General features: G+C 38.5%; 1 long non-coding RNA gene across 1 annotated transcript; it reads right to left on the reverse strand.

The window, feature by feature from the left end:
- Positions 1-969: 969 nt before the first annotated feature.
- On the reverse strand, positions 970-18,980 carry LOC128648005 (uncharacterized). The gene is made up of 3 exons (XR_008400477.1): positions 18,899-18,980; positions 2,524-2,595; positions 970-1,006 (listed from the first exon to the last, which is right to left on the reverse strand). It is a non-coding gene; the product is annotated as an uncharacterized LOC128648005 (long non-coding RNA).
- Between the last annotated feature and the right edge of the window lie 1,490 nt (positions 18,981-20,470).

The following is a 20,470-nucleotide window of genomic DNA, read 5'->3' on the forward strand; positions in this document are numbered from 1 at the left end:
GCAGTTAACCCCAGACAGGTCTGGGTGCAAGAACCACAGGGAAAATTACAAAACAAATTAATACAACACACAGAGAAAACCCAGCACTCACTTACAAGCTCTCAGCTAAGATTTAAAAGCAAAAATGGAAAGGTTAGTCACCGCATCTGGCCAAATGGGACAAGCTCAGGTACCACGTCAAGGTCCTCTCCAATACCTGAGACCCTAAAACAGCCACACAATGCAAGCTTTCAAATCCAAACAAACTGAAAACAAAAAAGGGTGCACAGGAATATGTAATCACCCTAGACATATACAAAACACGGAAGGGAACTGCACTCTCAAACCGGACCGGGTACACATCCTATGACCCTGCAACATGCTCAGCCCTGGGTGCCACTGGCACTCACAGGAAGCTGTGCTGTCCCCAGAGCCACAAGCAGTTAACCCCAGACAGGTCTGGGTGCAAGAACCACAGGGAAAATTACAAAACAAATTAATACAACACACAGAGAAAACCCAGCACTCACTTACAAGCTCTCAGCTAAGATTTAAAAGCAAAAATGGAAAGGTTAGTCACCGCATCTGGCCAAATGGGACAAGCTCAGGTACCACGTCAAGGTCCTCTCCAATACCTGAGACCCTAAAACAGCCACACAATGCAAGCTTTCAAATCCAAACAAACTGAAAACAAAAAAGGGTGCACAGGAATATGTAATCACCCTAGACATATACAAAACACGGAAGGGAACATATCTACTGTACATACACACACCTATGACTTCTGTGTCCCTTTAATAAGCACACACCTACAAGGATACACATACACACACACACACACAACTACCTTCCTTCACACACACAATAATATAGTACCTGGTGCACCGGTCTCTATAGAGAGGTCTTGCTTCACCCCAGGAGATTTAATTTTCAACGGTCGCATTAGGGATGAAGGCGATACAAGCTCCCCCTCCATGCTACTGGGTGATGATGTTGGGTATGGGGTACCATGACCAAGAAGCAAAGTCTGAAAATGAACAAATTAAAACAGACATTTCACAACTAGATATTTCTAGTGATTTGTTGTAATCAGTATAACTGTTTTAACTGAGAGACTGCTTAGCCACTATTCTCAGTGATTTCAAGCTGTTTTATAAGATCCCTGAGTAACCAGTGGGCTCAGTAGTAGTACAAAGACCCAACAGACTACACAGACTCACAGAGATATTAAAATGTAAATAGATACTAAATATAATGATGTATTCAAATCCACAAGAACTCCTATATAGGGCTAGATTACAAGTTGAGTGCTAATTTATCTCTCGCCTGTAAACGGTCAAATTCGCCCGTTTACGAGTGCGAGATGAATAACCAGCCATTACAAGTGTATGGTTATTGCTACTGCAAGCTCGTGGTAGCAATTAGCGTACAGAAAATTAACCAGAGAACAGTGCCCCAATTAGCCATTTATTTAAGTGTAGTGTTCTTTATTAAACAAATAAAGATAGTAGCATCTTTATTTTTAAATAAAATAACTGCAATAAGCAGTTATGGGAGGTAAGAATGCCTTTACATTGCAGTCCATGGTATCTGTGTGTTCCCTGTAAATATATATGTATATGCTTATACACACACACACACATACACATATATATATATATATATATATATATGTATATACACATATTAACACAAATATATATGTATATAATCATATACATGTATATTTATATTCGCTGCAAGACTTACCCCCTTCGCTGTGCTAGTTCTCAAGCCGTGTCTGACAGCATGACAACGACACTCTTATAGGAGCTAATAGAAGCGCGCTCTTGTGTTCGCATTGCACCTCACTTGTAATGCTAGCGCACATTTGCGTGCATTGGTATTACTAAGTTGAGCGCAAATAACGCTTTCGCAGAGGCAATAATTTGCACTTTACTTTAATTTAGCCCATAGTATCTATATGTATTTTTTTAATGTTAGTTGTTTAAATATAGAAGAAATAAGTATGACATTTTACTTTCTATAATGTAATCTTTGAGCCTTTATAACTGTTGTGTGCAATATTATTTTATATATACGGTAATTTTCATTAGATGGTGTTATTAGGAGTGTAACTGTACTTTGTAATATATTTTTGATGTGTTTTGTGACACTTTTTTGTTAACCAAAGTTCTGAGGATGCACTAACCTAACAAGTGTTAACTTGAACTGCGCTCGAGCAATCACATTAACTTTCAACTTGTAATTCCAGCACAATTTAACCTGTGCACAAACAGACAGTGCAGAAACCCGATATTGCTCGCAAGCAAACGTTTGCGCTCCTCTCATAATCTGGCACAAGGTATATTTACGGAGAGGCTTAGTAAAAGCTGAAATTGTTTCAAATTAGCAAGTACTTTTATGGCTTGGAAAGACAGATAATGTAACAATTAAAAGAGGAACTGCCATTCAGAAAAAAGACATTTGGGAGGTGTGTTTATATATAAAGCAGAGGTACTCTCAGTGTCGTATACAGCAGATAGGAGATAAGGCTTTCCTTACCTGCCTCCTCATTGTCTCCTCGTGCTCAAGTCCTTCTTCCAACTCCAGTCCGAGTCTTCTACGCTTCAAGGTCTATGAAACAGAAACATATATGTGATGGGAGACACACAAAGTGGTAGCTTAGGAATTCTGAATAAGCAACACCTGAGGTCAATTAATTGCATTCTTTACAAAGAGGGCATCACAACTCAAATCTCCTATTAAAGTCAAAATGTAATCTTCCATAAAATATTTCATTATACAGTATCTAAGGAAAACATTTTGCAATGCACCTTCAGTACATTTCTCAAGATAAAATTTGTGTTTCTAAAAATTTTTTAAGGGCCTTCGTAGATCATCTTTCCTGAGCGGCAAGGTTTTGAATATCAGGCCCTAAGTATTGGGCTTTGGTATACAGACAGAGATAATATAAAGAAGCATGTGTCTATATAGAAATTTATAATCAGAGATCAGATTTCCCTGCAAACTTAACCCATTTTAATGGGTTGTGTTTTCAAAGAACAAAGCTAGCTATTTCATACACAAAATAAACATAAATAAGCTGTTTCATACATTTTATACTCTTCAGCTGGTATAACAAGTCAGTGGAAACATATTAAGGGAAGAACAATGTTACAGTACACTCTCCCTTAAAAAGTGCAAAAATAAAATGCTCTAATGTATTATAAGCAACCAACAGTGCAGTAAAAAATGCTCTAACTATGGGGTAGATTGGAATATTTTTAGCTGTAAAATGAGACAGCTTGGAGAGGGGATGGAACCAAGACAAAACAATATCTTATGTCATTTAGGCAATATTTACATGTCAAAATACAGCTAACAACGAACACATAAGGGCAGAATGCTCAAGCCGACTCACGCTCTCCAACTGTGGCATTCTTCCGTGTTGACACACTCGGTGGGAGTATTGGTCACGTGCACACGGATGAGCCCCTGGATAGGCCAATTGCAACTGACATCCACACAAAATCCTGGCACTGAAGATTCGACCACGGTATTAAATGAAAAAGCAGTTCATCTTTATTGTTGCATGAAAACAAGAAGGAACTTAATAGAACCAAGAATACACAAACAAGGTGATAGTCCACACGCATCACACGCTTGTGAACAAGTGCCTACAGGCATGAAACGCGTATAATGCGGGTGGGCTAAAGTCCTTTTATCACCTTATTTGTGTATTCTTGGTTCTATTAAGTTCCATCTTGTTTTTAAGCAACAATAAAGATAAACTGATTTTTCATTTAATACCGTTGTCGGATCTTCAGTGCCAGGATTTTGTGTGGATGCATAATACAGTTTATACAGGAAACCAAAAGGTTGTTTTATATTATTAACTAGGCGATAAGCCTGCCCAGAGGGCAGTCTATTTAAAATTACTGAAAGAAATAAAAGAAATTATCAAAAAAAAAAAAAAAAAAATTAAACCTAATCTAATAGCACTATGAAAATAAAAAAGCCCATCCAAAATAAAAACAACCCCAATCTAAACTAAACTACCAATGTTCCTTAAAAAGACCTTTTGTAGGGCATTGCCCTAAGTTAAACAGCTCTTTTACCTAAAAAATTACCAATTACCCCATAACAGTAAAACCCCCACCCAACCAACCCCCCAAAATAAAAAAACCTAAGTCTAAAAAAATCTAAGCTACCCTAAAGGGCTGTTTAAGAAAGAAAAGAGGGCACCTCATAGGGTAATAAAGTTGATCATAGGTGTCAAGTAACACAAGATGGAATGCTCACCAGATATAGTTGCACTGTTCTGTGACCGGTGCTGGAACGCAGACTAGCCCTTAATACAGGGGCTAGTATACTGTCAGCTATTTCCTTAGCTGATGGTTGGGTACAGTATCCGGTTTCGGAAAGGCAAATCCTGATAGATCACGGAGTGCTGAGCTTTAAAAGTAGTTTGTAAATTGTGTGTACACAATAATATTATTGGTTCCTGTATAAAAAACAACTTCCATAAAGATAAAAGGTAAAACTTTAATGTCTTCTCAATATAGCGTCTTTACAATTCAACACGTTTCTCGACCGCTCAAGGATCATTTCTTCAGGCGTAAGAAAAAAAGACGGATCCATCTCAGCCGCCGGCCCGCTCTCACTCAGTCACAACTAACTGAACGTACTTGTCAAATAAATATGTCACAAAAAAGAGAAAAAATAGGAGGGCGCTAAGAGCGGAGTATTAATTGGTTAATGTATATGTTAATTAATTGTAAATCAGTTCAAGACAATTTTGGTAAAAATTATTACAATTTATTCATATAAAAAGAACACAATAGTTTACTTTGGGGAGACAATTTATCTCTATGAATTAATATTCAAATGTAACATCCCATGTGTATCACCAATAGGTGGAGTAAAGTGTGTGTTCTAAAGCAGCATTGAACTTCAAGATCTCTGTAATGTGACATTGAGGTATATAAACATTAATGAGTGGAATAACACAGGATATATCACTAGTGCCGCAAATATAACGTAACAGTACGAACAAATAAAAAAACAACTAAAAAACTGATTTAAAAAACTATAAAAAAAACTCTGCCAATATGACTGTGTATGAAGCCAGAATTCAGAGGCCAAATTAAAATATATACATAAATCTGTTGGGACGTCTCCCAGAGCTCCGACTACCGTTGGAGATATAAGGCAGCTCCAAAAAAAAAGGGGGGGGGGGGTTATACAGAGTGTAGTTCCATAAAGCGGCTCCAAGGAAGTTTATACAATCTATAGTTTTATAAACATCAAATCTTCAGATGTCTTAAATCACTTATCCACCATGCTTTGGGTACTTATGTATAAAGTATCACAGGATGATTCAAAATATAGTTCACAGTAAGAAATTAAGATTACCTTTATCCGGTTTCTTTGTATATCAATGATGCATGAAGAATATACAGTACTCACCCTCAAGTTTCTAGGATACCTAGCGAGGGTTTACCTGATCTGTATATTACAATCAGCCTCTGAAGAGATTTCAGCGTCCTTCTCCCAGGACGAATTCCAGCGATCTGTTTCTGATGCACGATCACGTGAGTGCACGTCACGTGATAGTCCTGCGCCTGTATAGTTTCGTCTCTGTCTTTTTTGCGATTTTTACCTGCACTTTAGTAAATAATGTACGTAGGATCTGTTCTTCATGTACACTTATAGTGCGTAAGTTGTAGGGAGATGGTAAAAGTTCTTACAAGTTTGGCCAAAACCTTGTGAACTACATAAACACAGGATAGTAAAATAGTAATACAGCTCCAGCTGGATACAAATCAATGCATTTCACCCGCAACTCGGCCTTTTTCAAGACAATAACCAGCTGTAGTGTTTAGTGCATAAGTACCCACTCTTCTGATTTTGATTGGTCCAAATTTAATGAGCTGAATGAAAAGGTGGTAAATATTTAAGGTGGTATTTCTCTTTACAAGCTCCTTAATCCTGAGCATAATTGTTTCTTCATCTTTTTTGACTAGTTACATGTAGGATAGTACGACCCATATTATTATACACAGTACATTTTCACATGCATAGTATAATGATATTAAAATGGCCTCATAAAAAATTAAAAATAGGAATTAGCTTAATAAATGTCGGCTTCTTGAAAGATATATATTGGCTTCACATAAAATATATATATATATATATATATGAAAATATCCACTTTCCTAATCTGCCGCCCCCGCTATCGCTGACCCCTGCATTTTATTTTTAACCCCTAATCTGCCGCTCCGTAAACCGCCGCTACTTACATTATCCCTATGTACCCCTAATCTGCTGCCCCTAACACCGCCGACCCCTATATTATATTTATTAACCCCTAATCTGCCCCCCACAACGTCGCCTCCACCTGCCTACACTTATTAACCCCTAATCTGCCGAGCGGACCGCACCGCTACTATAATAAAGTTATTAACCCCTAATCTGCCCTCCCTAACATCGCCGACACCTAACTTCAATTATTAACCCCTAATCTGCCGACCGGAGCTCACCGCTATTCTAATAAATGTATTAACCCCTAAAGCTAAGTCTAACCCTAACACTAACACCCCCCTAAATTAAATATAATTTTAATCTAACGAAATTAACTCTTATTAAATAAATTATTCCTATTTAAAGTTAAATACTTACCTGTAAAATAAACCCTAATATAGCTACAATATAAATTATAATTACATTGCAGCTATTTTAGGATTAATATTTATTTTACAGGCAACTTTGTAATTATTTTAACCAGGTACAATAGCTATTAAATAGTTAAGAACTATTTAATAGTTACCTAGTTAAAATAATTACAAAATTACCTGTAAAATAAATCCTAACCTAAGTTACAATTAAACCTAACACTATACTATCATTAAATTAATTAAATAAAATACCTACAATTACCTACAATTAAACCTAACACTACACTATCAATAAATTAATTAAATACAATTCCTACAAATAACTACAATGAAATAAACTAACTAAAGTACAAAAAATAACAAAGAACTAAGTTACAAAAAATAAAAAAATATTTACAAACATAAGAAAAATATTACAACAATTTTAAACTAATTACACCTACTCTAAGCCCCCTAATAAAATAACAAAGAACCCCAAAATAACAAAATGCCCTACCCTATTCTAAATTAAAAAAGTTCAAAGCTCTTTTACCTTACCAGCCCTGAACAGGGCCCTTTTGCGGGGCATGCCCCAAGAAGTTCAGCTCTTTTGCCTGTAAAAAAAAACATACAATACCCCCCCCAACATTACAACCCACCACCCACATACCCCTAATCTAACCCAAACCCCCCTTAAATAAACCTAACACTAAGCCCCTGAAGATCTTCCTACCTTGTCTTCACCCTGCCAGGTTCACCGATCGGTCCAGAAGAGCTCCTCCGATGTCCTGATCCAAGCCCAAGCGGGGGGCTGAAGATGTCCATGATCCGGTCGAAGTCTTCATCCAAGCGGGGCAGAAGAGGTCTTCCATCCGATTGAAGTCTTCATCCAGGGGGCATCTTCTATTGTCATCCATCCGGAGCGAAGCGGCAGCATCCTGAAGACCTCTGACGCGGAACATCCATCCTGCCCGACGACTGAACGACGAATGACGGTTCCTTTAAATGACGTCATCCAAGATGGCGTCCCTCGATTTCCGATTGGCTGATAGGATTCTATCAGCCAATCGGAATTAAGGTAGGAATATTCTGATTGGCTGATGGAATCAGCCAATCAGAATCAAGATCAATCCGATTGGCTGATCCAATCAGTCAATCAGATTGAGCTCGCATTCTATTGGCTGTTCCGATCAGCCAATAGAATGCAAGCTCAATCTGATTGGCTGATTGGATCAGCCAATCGGATTGAACTTGATTCTGATTGGCTGATTCCATCAGCCAATCAGAATATTCCTACCTTAATTCCGATTGGCTGATAGAATCCTATCAGCCAATCGGAATTCGAGGGACGCCATCTTGGATGACGTCATTTAAAGGAACCGTCATTCGTCGTTCAGTCGTCGGGCAGGATGGATGTTCCGCGTCGGAGGTCTTCAGGATGCTGCCGCTTCGCTCCGGATGGATGACGATAGAAGATGCCGCCTGGATGAAGACTTCAATCGGATGGAAGACCTCTTCTGCCCCGCTTGGATGAAGACTTCGACCGGATCATGGACATCTTCAGCCCCCCGCTTGGGCTTGGATCAGGACATCGGAGGAGCTCTTCTGGACCAATCGGTGAACCTGGCAGGGTGAAGGCAAGGTAGGAAGATCTTCAGGGGCTTAGTGTTAGGTTTATTTAAGAGGGGTTTGGGTTAGATTAGGGGTATGTGGGTGGTGGGTTGTAATGTTGGGGGGGTATTGTATGTTTTTTTTTACAGGCAAAAGAGCTGAACTTCTTGGGGCATGCCCCGCAAAGGGCCCGGTTCAGGGCTGGTAAGGTAAAAGAGCTTTGAACTTTTTTAATTTAGAATAGGGTAGGGCATTTTGTTATTTTGGGGGTCTTTGTTATTTTATTAGGGGGCTTAGAGTAGGTGTAATTAGTTTAAAATTGTTGTAATATTTTTCTTATGTTTGTAAATATTTTTTTATTTTTTGTAACTTAGTTCTTTTTTATTTTTTGTACTTTAGTTAGTTTATTTCATTGTAGTTATTTGTAGGAATTGTATTTAATTAATTTATTGATAGTGTAGTGTTAGGTTTAATTGTAGGTAATTGTAGGTATTTTATTTAATTAATTTAATGATAGTATAGTGTTAGGTTTAATTGTAACTTAGGTTAGGATTTATTTTACAGGTAATTTTGCAATTATTTTAACTAGGTAACTATTAAATAGATCTTAACTATTTAATAGCTATTGTACCTGGTTAAAATAATTACAAAGTTGCCTGTAAAATAAATATTAATCCTAAAATAGCTACAATGTAATAATAATTTATATTGTAGCTATATTAGGGTTTATTTTACAGGTAAGTATTTAGCTTTAAATAGGAATAATTTATTTAATAAGAGTTAATTAATTTCGTTTGATTTAAATTATATTTAACTTAGGGGGGTGTTAGTGTTAGGGTTAGACTTAGCTTTAGGGGTTAGTACATTTATTAGAATAGCGGTGAGCTCCGGTCGGCAGATTAGGGGTTAATGTTTGAAATTAGGTGTCGGCGATGTTAGGGAGGGCAGATTAGGGGTTAATACTATTTATTATAGGGTTAGTGAGGCGGATTAGGGGTTAATAACTTTATTATAGTAGCGGTGCGGTCCGCTCGGCAGATTAGGGGTTAATAAGTGTAGGCAGGTGGAGGCGACGTTGAGGGGGGCAGATTAGGGGTTAATAAATATAATATAGGGGTCAGCGGTGTTAGGGGCAGCAGATTAGGGGTACATAAGGATAACTTAAGTAGCGGCGCTTTGCGGTCGGCAGATTAGGGGTAATTATTGTAAGTAGTTGGCGGCGACGTTGTGGGGGGCAGATTAGGGGTTAATAAATATAATACAGGGGTCGGCGGTGTTAGGGGCAGCATATTAGGGGTACATAAGTATAACGTAGGTGGCGGTCGGCAGATTAGGGGTTAAAAAAATGTAATCGAGTGGCGGCGATGTGGGGGGACCTCGGTTTAGGGGTACATAGGTAGTTTATGGGTGTTAGTGTACTTTAGAGTACAGTAGTTAAGAGCTTTATGAACCAGCGTTAGCCCAGAAAGCTCTTAACTACTGACTTTTTTCTGCTGCTGGAGTTTTGTCGTTAGATTTCTAACGCTCACTTCAGACACGACTCTAAATACCGGAGTTAGAAAGATCCCATTGAAAAGATAGGATACGCAAATGACGTAAGGGGATCTGCGGTATGGAAAAGTCTCGGCTGAAAAGTGAGCGTTAGATCCTTTTTTGAGTGACTCCAAATACCGGAGTTAGCCTAAAACCAGCGTTAGGAGCCTCTAACGCCGGCTGGCCGCACCATAAAAATAACTCTGGTATTGAGAGTCCACAAAAAGGCTGCGTTAGGCTCCAAAAAAGGAGCGTAGAGCATTTTTAACGCAGCTTCAACTCTCGATACCAGAGTTGCTTACGCAAAATAAATATTAATCCTAAAATAGCTACAATGTAATTATTCGTTATATTGTAGCTATATTAGGGTTTATTTTACAGGTAAGTATTTAGCTTTAAATAGGAATAATTTATTTAATAAGAGTTAATTAATTTCGTTAGATTAAAATTATATTTAATTTAGGGGGGTGTTAGTGTTAGGGTTAGACTTAGCTTTAGGGGTTAATACATTTATTAGAATAGCGGTGAGCTCCGGTCGGCAGATTAGGGGTTAATAATTGAAGTTAGGTGTTGGCGATGTTAGGGAGGGCAGATTAGGGGTTAATACTATTTATTATAGGGTTAGTGAGGCGGATTAGGGGTTAATAACTTTATTATAGTAGCGGTGCGGTCCGCTCGGCAGATTAGGGGTTAATAAGTGTAGGCAGGTGGAGGCGACGTTGTGGGGGGCAGATTAGGGGTTAATAAATATAATATAGGGGTCGGCGGTGTTAGGGGCAGCAGATTAGGGGTACATAGCTATAATGTAGGTGGCGGCGCTTTGCGGTCGGCAGATTAGGGGTTAATTATTGTAGGTAGCTGGCGGCGACGTTGTGGGGGGCAGATTAGGGGTTAATAAATATAATACAGGGGTCGGCGGTGTTAGGGGCAGCAGATTAGGGGTACATAAGTACAACGTAGGTAGCGGTCGGCAGATTAGGGGTTAAAAAAATTTAATCGAGTGGCGGCGATGTGGGGGGGCATCAGTTTAGGGGTACATAGGTAGTTTATGGGTGTTAGTGTACTTTAGAGTACAGTAGTTAAGAGCTTTATGAACCGGCGTTAGCCCAGAAAGCTCTTAACTACTGACTTTTTTACTGCGGCTGGAGTTTTGTCGTTAGATGTCTAACGCTCACTTCAGACACGACTCTAAATACCGGAGTTAGAAAGATCCCATTGAAAAGATAGGATACGCAAATGACGTAAGGGGATCTGCGGTATGGAAAAGTTGCGGCTGAAAAGTGAGCGTTAGACCCTATTTTGAGTGACTCCAAATACAGGAGTTAGCCTAAAACCAGCGTTAGGAGCCTCTAACGCTGGTTTTCACGGCTAACGCCAAACTCCAAATCTAGGCCATAGTTACTAGTGATTAGCTCTATAATTTCTAAAAAAAAAACTTTGTGATATAGTGTTAGGTGTGAAGTGTCTGGGATTATAGATTACATGGGTAAAATTTGTAATTTCTCCACGACATTGTAGTATATAAGTCGTATAACTAGCTTTTAAGGAACTAGCTTAGTATTTAAGGTGTACTTAGAATCCTTGTTGCTATTTACTGATATATATATATATATAAATAAATCAAGAATTAGGGAGAGAATTATAATAGTCAGGCACCTTTATTATCACTTCCAGGTAAAATTGCCTGAGACAAAAATAAAACCCAGATTGCGTTAGCAAGACCAGGTCCTGGTGCAGACCCCCAAATGTATAATAGTTCAAATATATTTATATAAGTAAATATATGTTACACACAGCAGAGCTATACGAGATGCTATGTTAAAAGTAGGGGATTGCAGCACTCCTTCTCTTATTCTAATACGTAGAAGAAAAAAAAAAGCTGAAACATTGTATCCAAAAAGAGGCTCACGCACAGATGGTCCAATTAATATGTAACACATTTATTATGCAAGTTATCCTAAACCTAAGTATGCCACTGCAGTGGAAAGCCTAAAGTAAAATCACTAGACTCATGATAACTGGGTACAGTATAATGACAATATCAATGTTGCACAAAACATATCAAAATATGAAAATGCATGGAAAGTATAGATGAAACAAAACGTCCCAATGTAACAAAAGTCCACAAAGGTTATTTGTTATGATGTGGATATTTAATCCTGCAATTACAACATATGAGCTCAGACAAAATGGTACCGTAATTAAAGAAACAGCTGACAGATTCGAGGTGAAAGCGTCCTCCTATGTCAGCAAGCGTTAACCATGAGTGCTTGATAGAAACAACAGGCTTATTCCAAAGACGGCAATGAGGGGTAAAGGAAAACACATACAACCTCTTCCAGGCGAAGATAGATTTGCAAGCAGCAAAGACCAGGTATCTTTAGGCACAGACTTGAAGCAAAAAATGATGAAGTGAGCCGGGACTTAGCATCCGGCCTCTGTCTCACCCAAATTTCTCATCTGATTCCTTAACACCGTAATTGTGCAAGTTGAACTTTGAGATTCATTGCTGGGTAGATCCACTTTCATTCGCCTCTGCCAAACTTCCTTCCAGAGAATTTGGTGTTATCAATCAACACCATACCAGGTACTTCTTACTGCCGCTTGAATTTCAAATGACTGTGTCAGACTTTGTGGACTTTTGTTACATTGGGACGTTTTGTTTCATCTATACTTTCCATGCATTTTCATATTTTGATATGTTTTGTGCAACATTGATATTGTCATTATACTGTACCCAGTTATCATGAGTCTAGTGATTTTACTTTAGGCTTTCCACTGCAGTGGCATACTTAGGTTTAGGATAACTTGCATAATAAATGTGTTACATATTAATTGGACCATCTGTGTGTGAGCCTCTTTTTGGATACAATGTTTCAGCTTTTTTTTTTTTTCTACGTATTAGAATAAGAGAAGTTTTTCTGAGTGCTGCAATCCCCTACTTTTAACATAGCATCTCGTATAGCTCTGCTGTGTGTAACATATATTTATATATATATATATGTATATTTATCCTAAGGAATTAGTATTAAGGTGTACAAAAAATCTTAATATCATAATTATCGATAGTGTGATAAACTATATACCCATATTCATGTACATAAGTGGATATATATGAACAAAATGAGGTTATATTAACAAAGTTTTAGACTAAAAGTGTACAAATAATAATAGTGAATATTTGGGTAAGGGTTTTATTAGTGTTCTCTAAGTGATCTATATCTACTAATAGTGGGATATTATCATCTATATTTTAATATATAGCACAAGAATAGGAAAGAGTAGTAGTGTATAAGTGGGTATAAAGGGATGGAGTAGGGATATACCTAATGAGTTTACATATGTGTTCTAAACCGATAAAAATGGAGATAAATCCAGTTCCGAGTTTAGTCCATTTGGAAAGAGGGTGTCCATATGGTATATCAATTCTGCTTCTTTACGAAGCAGCTTATTTTCATAATCACCCCCCCCCCCCCCAACAATTCAAGCGTACCTTACAGATCCCCCAATATTGGAGATCTTTAAGATTGTTCTTATTGACTTCTTGGAAATGTTTGTACAAATGAGTATCCAAATTTCCTTTCTCTGTATTACAGAGGTGTTCATGGATTCGATCCCTCAGGCCTCTGATGGTCTCGCCTAAATAAATTAGATTGCCTGTTCATTTAAGCATGTAGATGACTCCTTTTTGTGTACAACGAATGGTATCTTTAATGACAAGTTCCTTTCCTGTATTGGGGATAGTGAACATTTTCAGTTTGGAGCTATATCTGCAGGCTCCTTCTCTAAAAAACTTGGCAGACTACTGCATAGCGATAGCGGCAAAGATAAAGGCATTCTCAATAAGAGCGAATTTTCTTTTCTATTTCCAGAATATCCAAAAATCCCTATATTTTACTTTTTACCAAAAATACATAAAGATATAAATAATCCTCCTGGTCGTCCTATCATTTCCGGTATTAATTCCATTACCTCAAATTTGTCTCAATGTGGATAGGTTCTTGCAAAAATATATCAAGACTCTTAGCACATATATCAAAGACTCTACCCATGTTTTACAGACACTTAAAGATATCAATATTGGAGAAAATATTATCGCCTAGGTTTAGAGTTCTGCGGTAGCCGTCAAAAGCAATGTTAAGGGCTCCTAACACTGCTTTTGGCCGCCTGCTGGTATTTAGAGTCAGGCAGGAAAGGGTCTAACGCTCACTTTCAAGCCGCGACTTTTCCATACCACAGATACCCTTATGCCAATTGCGTATCCTATCTTTTCAATGGGATCTTCCTAACGCTGGTATTTAGAGTCTTGGCTGAAGTGAGCGGTACACCCTCTACCAACAAGACTCCTACCGCCCATGGAAAGGCTGTAGTTAAGAGCTTTATGGGCTAACGCCGGTATATAAAGCTCTTAACTACAGTGCTCTAAAGTACACTAACACCCATAAACTACCTATGTACCCCTAAACCGAGGTCCCCCAACATCGCCACCGCCACTATAATACATTTTTTAACCCCTAATCTGCCGACCGCACACCGCCGCCACCTACATTATCCCTATGAACCCCTAATCTGCTGCCCCTAACATCACCGACACCTATATTATATTTATTAACCCCTAATCTGCCCCCCAACGTCGCCGCTACTTACCTACACTTATTAACCTCTAATCTGCCGACTGGACCTCGCCGCTGCTCTAATAAAGTTATTAACCCCTGAACCGCCGCACTCCCGCCTCACAAACCCTATAAAAAATAGTATTAACCCCTAATCTGCCCTCCCTAACATCGCCGCCACCTAACTTCAAGTATTAACCCCTAATCTGCCGACCGGACCTCGCCACTACTATAATAAATGTATTAACCCCTAAAGCTAAGTCTAACCCTAACACCCCCCTAAATTAAATATAATTTTAATCTAACAAAATAAATTAAATCTTATTAACTAAATTATTCCTATTTAAAACTAAATACTTACCTGTAAAATAAACCCTAAACTAGCTACAATATAACAAATAATTATATTGTAGCTATTTTAGGATTTATATTTATTTTACAGGCAACTTTGTATTTATTTTAACTAGGTACAATAGCTATTAAATAGTTATTTACTATTTAATAGCTACCTAGTTAAAATAATAACAAAATTACCTGTAAAATAAATACTAAACTAAGTTACAATTAAACCTAACACTACACTATAATTAAATAAATTAAATAAATTTAGCCAATAGGATTGAGCTCGCATTCTATTGGCTGATCGGAACAGCCAATAGAATGCCAGCTCAATCCTATTGGCTGTTTGCATCAGCCAATAGGATTTTTTCTACCTTAATTCCGATTGGCTGATAGAATTCTATCAACCAATCGTAATCTAAGGGACGCCATCTTGGATGACGTCACTTAAAGAGATATTCATTCTGTCGATTGAAGAGGATGCTCTGCGCCGGATGTCTTGAACATGGAGCCGATCCGCGTCGGAAGGATGAAGATAGAAGATGCCGTCTGGATGAAGACTTCTGCCCGTCTGGAGGACCACTTCTGCCCATCTGGAGGACCACTTCTGCCGGCTTCGTTGAGGACATCTTGCCGCTTGGATGAAGACTTCTCCCGATAAGTGAATCTTCGGGGGTTAGTGTTAGGATTTTTTGAGGGTGTATTGGGTGGATTTATTTTTTAGGTTAAGGCTTTGGGCAGCAATATAGCTAAATGCCCTTTTAAGGGCAATGCCCATCCAAATGCCCTTTTCAGGGCAATGGGGAGCTTAGTTTTTTTTTAGTTAGGGTTTTATTTGGGGGGTTGGTTGTGTGGGTGGTGGATTTTACTGTTGGGGGGTTGTTTGTAAAAGAGCTGATTTCATTGGGGCAATGCCCCACAAAAGGCCCTTTTAAGGACTATTGGTAGTTTAGGCTAGGGGTTTTTTTTTATTTTGGGGGGCCTTTTTTATTTTGATAGGGCTATTGGATTAGGTGTAATTAGTTTAAAGATCTGTAATTTGTTTTTTATTTTCTGTGATTTAGTGTTTGTTTGTTTTTGTAATTTAGCTAAATTTTATTTAATTGTTTTAATGTAGGGAATTTATTTAATTGTAGTGTAGTGTTAGGTATTATTGTAACTTAAGGGACAGTCAACACCAGAATTTTTGTTGTTTAAAAAGATAGATAATCCGTTTATTACCTATTCCCCAGTTTTGCAAAACCAATACACTTTTTACTTCTGTGACTAACTTGTATCTAAGCATCTTCTGACCGCCCCTAATCACATGACTTTTAGTTATTATCTATTGACTTGCATTTTAGCCAATTAGTGCAGTGTCTGCCACTAGCCACGGGTGTGATCACAATGCTATCTATATGGCCTACATGAGCTTGCTCTCCTCTGCTATGAAAAGTAAATAAAATAGAGGCGGCCTTCAAGGGCTTAGAAATTATCATATGTGCCTCCCTAGGTTTGCTTTCAACTAGAATACCAAGAGAACAAAGCAAAATTGTTGATAAAAGTAAATTGTAAAGTTGTTTAAAATTACATGCCATATTTGAAAAATTAAAGTTTTTTTTGGACTTGACTGTCACCTTTAGGTTAGGTTTTATTTCACAGGTAAATTTGTATTTATTTTAACTAGGTAGTTATTAAATAGTTAATAACTATTTGGTAACTATTCTACCTAGTTAAAATAAATACAAACTTGCCTGTAAAATAAAAATAAACCCTAGGGTTTATTTTATAGGTAAGTATTTAGTTTTAAATAGGAATAATTTAGGTAATGATAGAAATTGTATTTAGATTTATTTAAATTATATTTAAGTTAGGGGCTGTTAGGGTTAGACTTATGTTTAGGGGTTAATACATTTAATATAGTGGCGGCGATGTTGGGGGCGGCAGATTAGGGGTTAATAAATATAATGTAGGTGTCGGCGATGTTGGGGGCAGCAGATTAGGGGTTAATAAGTATAATGTTGGTGATGTCTGGAGCGGCAGATTAGGGGTTAATAAGTATAAAGTTCACAAAGAAAGGAGATCTGTTGACTCAGGGTTAGTTGCTGGAAAAACTTGTTTTTATTATGGTAATCCAAAACAAGTCAAAGTAAAGCAAAGTACATAGGGTCACAGTGAGGAACGCCTGACGCGTTTCGCGCATGCGTGGATGCGCTTCTTCGGAGGCCTCCGAAGAAGCGCATGCACGAAACGCGTCAGGCGTTCCTCACTGTGACCCTATGTACTTTGCTTTACTTTGACTTGTTTTGGATTACCATAATAAAAACAAGTTTTTCCAGCAACTAACCCTGAGTCAACAGATCTCCTTTCTTTGTGAACTTTATCCATATAGCGGTGGGATATACCGTATACTGACCTGTTGCTCTCGTAGCCGAAACCGGCGTTGACTTCCGGGTTTGTCTCAACTACACTACCCACAGTGCACCTAGCGACGTCACGGGGTGTGCATGAGAATACCACGCCATCAGAGCCGGATCTCCAAGCACGCCAAGAAGGACCCACACGCTGCACCCCCACGGAAGGGCTTCAACACCAGTCCGAGGAGAAGTACAGCAGTGCGCCCAGGCACCCCACCAAGTCTTGTGGAGGGTAAGAGTTTTTCCGGCCATTTCTACAGTTACTGCACATTTTTATCTCTGCACCTTACACCCGTGACAACTAGGCTGAAGTGGTATTCATACAGTTACCTGACAAGCAAGGAATAGAAAATCAGGAATTAACGCTGTGTTTCATATGTACTGCATATTGACCGTTGTCCCTTATAGCACAGACTTTACTGGGACTGATTCCCTGGATGTATTAGGGTGCTATATTTATATTGCTCATAACACCCTTTGGGAATCCATTTTCTGAACACTTGCTTTGCTCTTTGATATTGTTTGTTAATAAGTATAATGCAGGTGTCGGCGATGTCGGGGACGGCAGATTAGGGGTTAATGAATATAATGTAGGTGGCAGCGATGTTGGGGACAACAGTTTAGGGGTTCATAAGTCTAATGTAGGTGGCGGCAATGTCCAGAGCGGCAGATTAGGGGTTAATAAGTATAATGTAGGTGTTGGCGATATTGGGGGCGGCAGAATAGGGGGTAAATAAGTGTAAGATTAGGGGTGTTTAGACTCGGGGTTCATGTTAGGGTGTTAGGTGTAAACATAAAATGTGTTTCCCCATAGGAATCAATGGGGCTGCGTTACTGAGTTTTACACTGCTTTATTGCAGGTGCTAGAGACTTTTTTTCAGCTGGCTATCCCCATGGAAATCGTGCACGAGCACATACGACCAGCTCACCGCTGACTTAAGCAGCACTGGTATTGGAGTGCGGTATGGAGCACAATTTTGCTCTACGCTCACTCCATGCCTTTTAACGCCGGGTTTATAAAAACCCGTAATACCAGAGCTGTAGGTAAGTGAGCGGTGAGAAAAAAACTGCACGGTAGCACCGCACAGCTCATAATGCAAAACTCGTAATCTGGCCGAATATTTGTTGTTTTAAATAGACTATTAATTGCATTTTAGAACACACAAAAAAACAAGCCAAAGACACAGAGAAGATTGTGACTTACAGACGGGGGACATTTTTAATTTGTGATGATTTTATTTTTTTTAATAAATATTAACGTGTTTGGATTTCTGAATAAGTTTGGATTTTGGAATTCTGGATTTAGGGATTCGTACCTGTATATTTAAGAGGGCTTGTACATGCAAGACACTAAGGCCTCTATTTATCAAGCTCAGTATGGAGTTTGATGGCCCCTGTTTCTGGCGAGTCATCAGACTCGCCAGAAACAGCAGTTATGAAGCAGCAGTCACAAAGGCCGCTGCTCCATAACCTGTCCACCTGCTCTAAGCAGGCGGACAGACATCGCCAGAAATCAACCCGATCGAGTACGATCGGGTTGATTGATACCCCCCCTGCTGGCGACCTATTGGCCATGAGTCTGCAGGGCAGGGGGCGGCGTTGCACCAGCAGCTCAGCGAGGACCTGATCCGCACTGTCGGATCAGGTCCGACAGACCTTGATAACTTGGGGCCTAAGCATTTAATATACATTTGGAAATTATGATTAAACGTCTGTGTTTAAAATAGAATACATGCTGCCTGGCACAGTAAGTACCCACACCTTCAGGGAAAAAGCACATTTTAGTCACCTCCAGGATGTCTGTATTAGTCCGGCTTTCATGCGGCTCCGTGTACTCGGTATACTTCAAGAGGACTCGGTCCATGTCAGTGCTGGCATACTGGAAAAGTCGGTTTGATCCATTGAAAATGATAAGGGCGATCTCGCAGTCACACAGGACGCTCAGCTCATAGGCTTTCTTCATCAAACCAAACTTTCTCTTGGTGAAGGTAACCTGGCGGTCATATACATATCATTATACAATAATTAAAGGGACAGTCAAGTCCAAAATAAACTTTCACGATTCAGATAGGGCATGTAATTTTAAACAACTTTCAAATGTACTTTTATCACCAATTGTTCTTTGTTCTCTTGGTATTCTTAGTTGAAAGCTTAACCTAGGTAGGCTCATATGCTAATTTCTTAGACCTTGAAGGCGGCCTCTAATCTGAATGCATGTTGACATTTTTCACCACTAGAGGGCATTAGTTAATGCTTGTCATATAGATAGCATTAAGCTCACGCACAAGAAGTTACCTAAGAGTTAGCACTGATTGGCTAAAATGCAAGTCTGTCAAAAGAACTGAAATAAGGGGGCAGTTTGCAGAGGCATAAATACAAGGTTATTACAGAGGTAAAACATGTATTATTATAACTGTGTTAGTTATGCAAAACTAGGGAATAGGTAATAAAGGGATTATTGATTTAAAAAAAAAATGTTGTTAACTGTCCCTTTAAGGGTAGGGAAAAAACAAAACTTAAAGTCAACAAAGAGTGGTGTATTTCAAGAAGCATTTCCATTTTTATTATAAAATACTCTGCAAACACTCATAATGCGTTTTTTTGCATGGAAGGCTTCTGAACACCTTATAGAAATAGTACTAATTGAAAAAAAAATGTTTTTAATGTTACTTACACATAAGCAAAGTATTAGATATATATGCTGCTGTTTTGATTTGCACTGCTGCTTATATGTTCCTGGTAGTGGGGTGCTATTTGTTACAAACTCATACAGTATAGCTGATCTGCTCCAGTTTTCTGTCTAATACGCCCCTATCAGTACTGTATCAGAGCTTGAGCAGAAATATTTTTATAACAAAATAAAAGGTATTAAGATAAATTTCCCAGGAGCAGAAACATATATAATATAACAGAACATTGTACTCAAAATAATTCTATCATCCGTATAAAAGGGCAGCATTTTTGTGCCTTAAAATGAGAAGGAATAGCGGTTTAAATTTATATATAAAAGTAAAACGGTAGAATCAATATAAATGCTCATAGGCACTTAATACTTATGTTCATGGCTGAAAGGCACTTCATATTAAGGCCCCGATATGCAAAACATTGACTAATGGATTCGCCAGGCTCTTAGTCTGTTGATCTGTTGATATATTCTAAAACAGTGGGCTGACCCTTGTTGTGCTATATATAATGGGCATCACAACTTCAGCAAAAGTCCCTGACATTGCCACTGAGCTGTGATGTAGGCGGCGGGGTTAGGGCGGTCTTTAAAGCGTGTTTCCACAAAATAGACTACATTTGCAAAAATAAAAAATGTTTTCTGTGTAGTAACACTTCAGATTGTGCATATGTAAATTCA

The sequence above is a fragment of the Bombina bombina genome, chromosome 2, assembly GCF_027579735.1.
Source record: "Bombina bombina isolate aBomBom1 chromosome 2, aBomBom1.pri, whole genome shotgun sequence".
NCBI classification, from domain to species: Eukaryota; Metazoa; Chordata; class Amphibia; order Anura; family Bombinatoridae; genus Bombina; species Bombina bombina.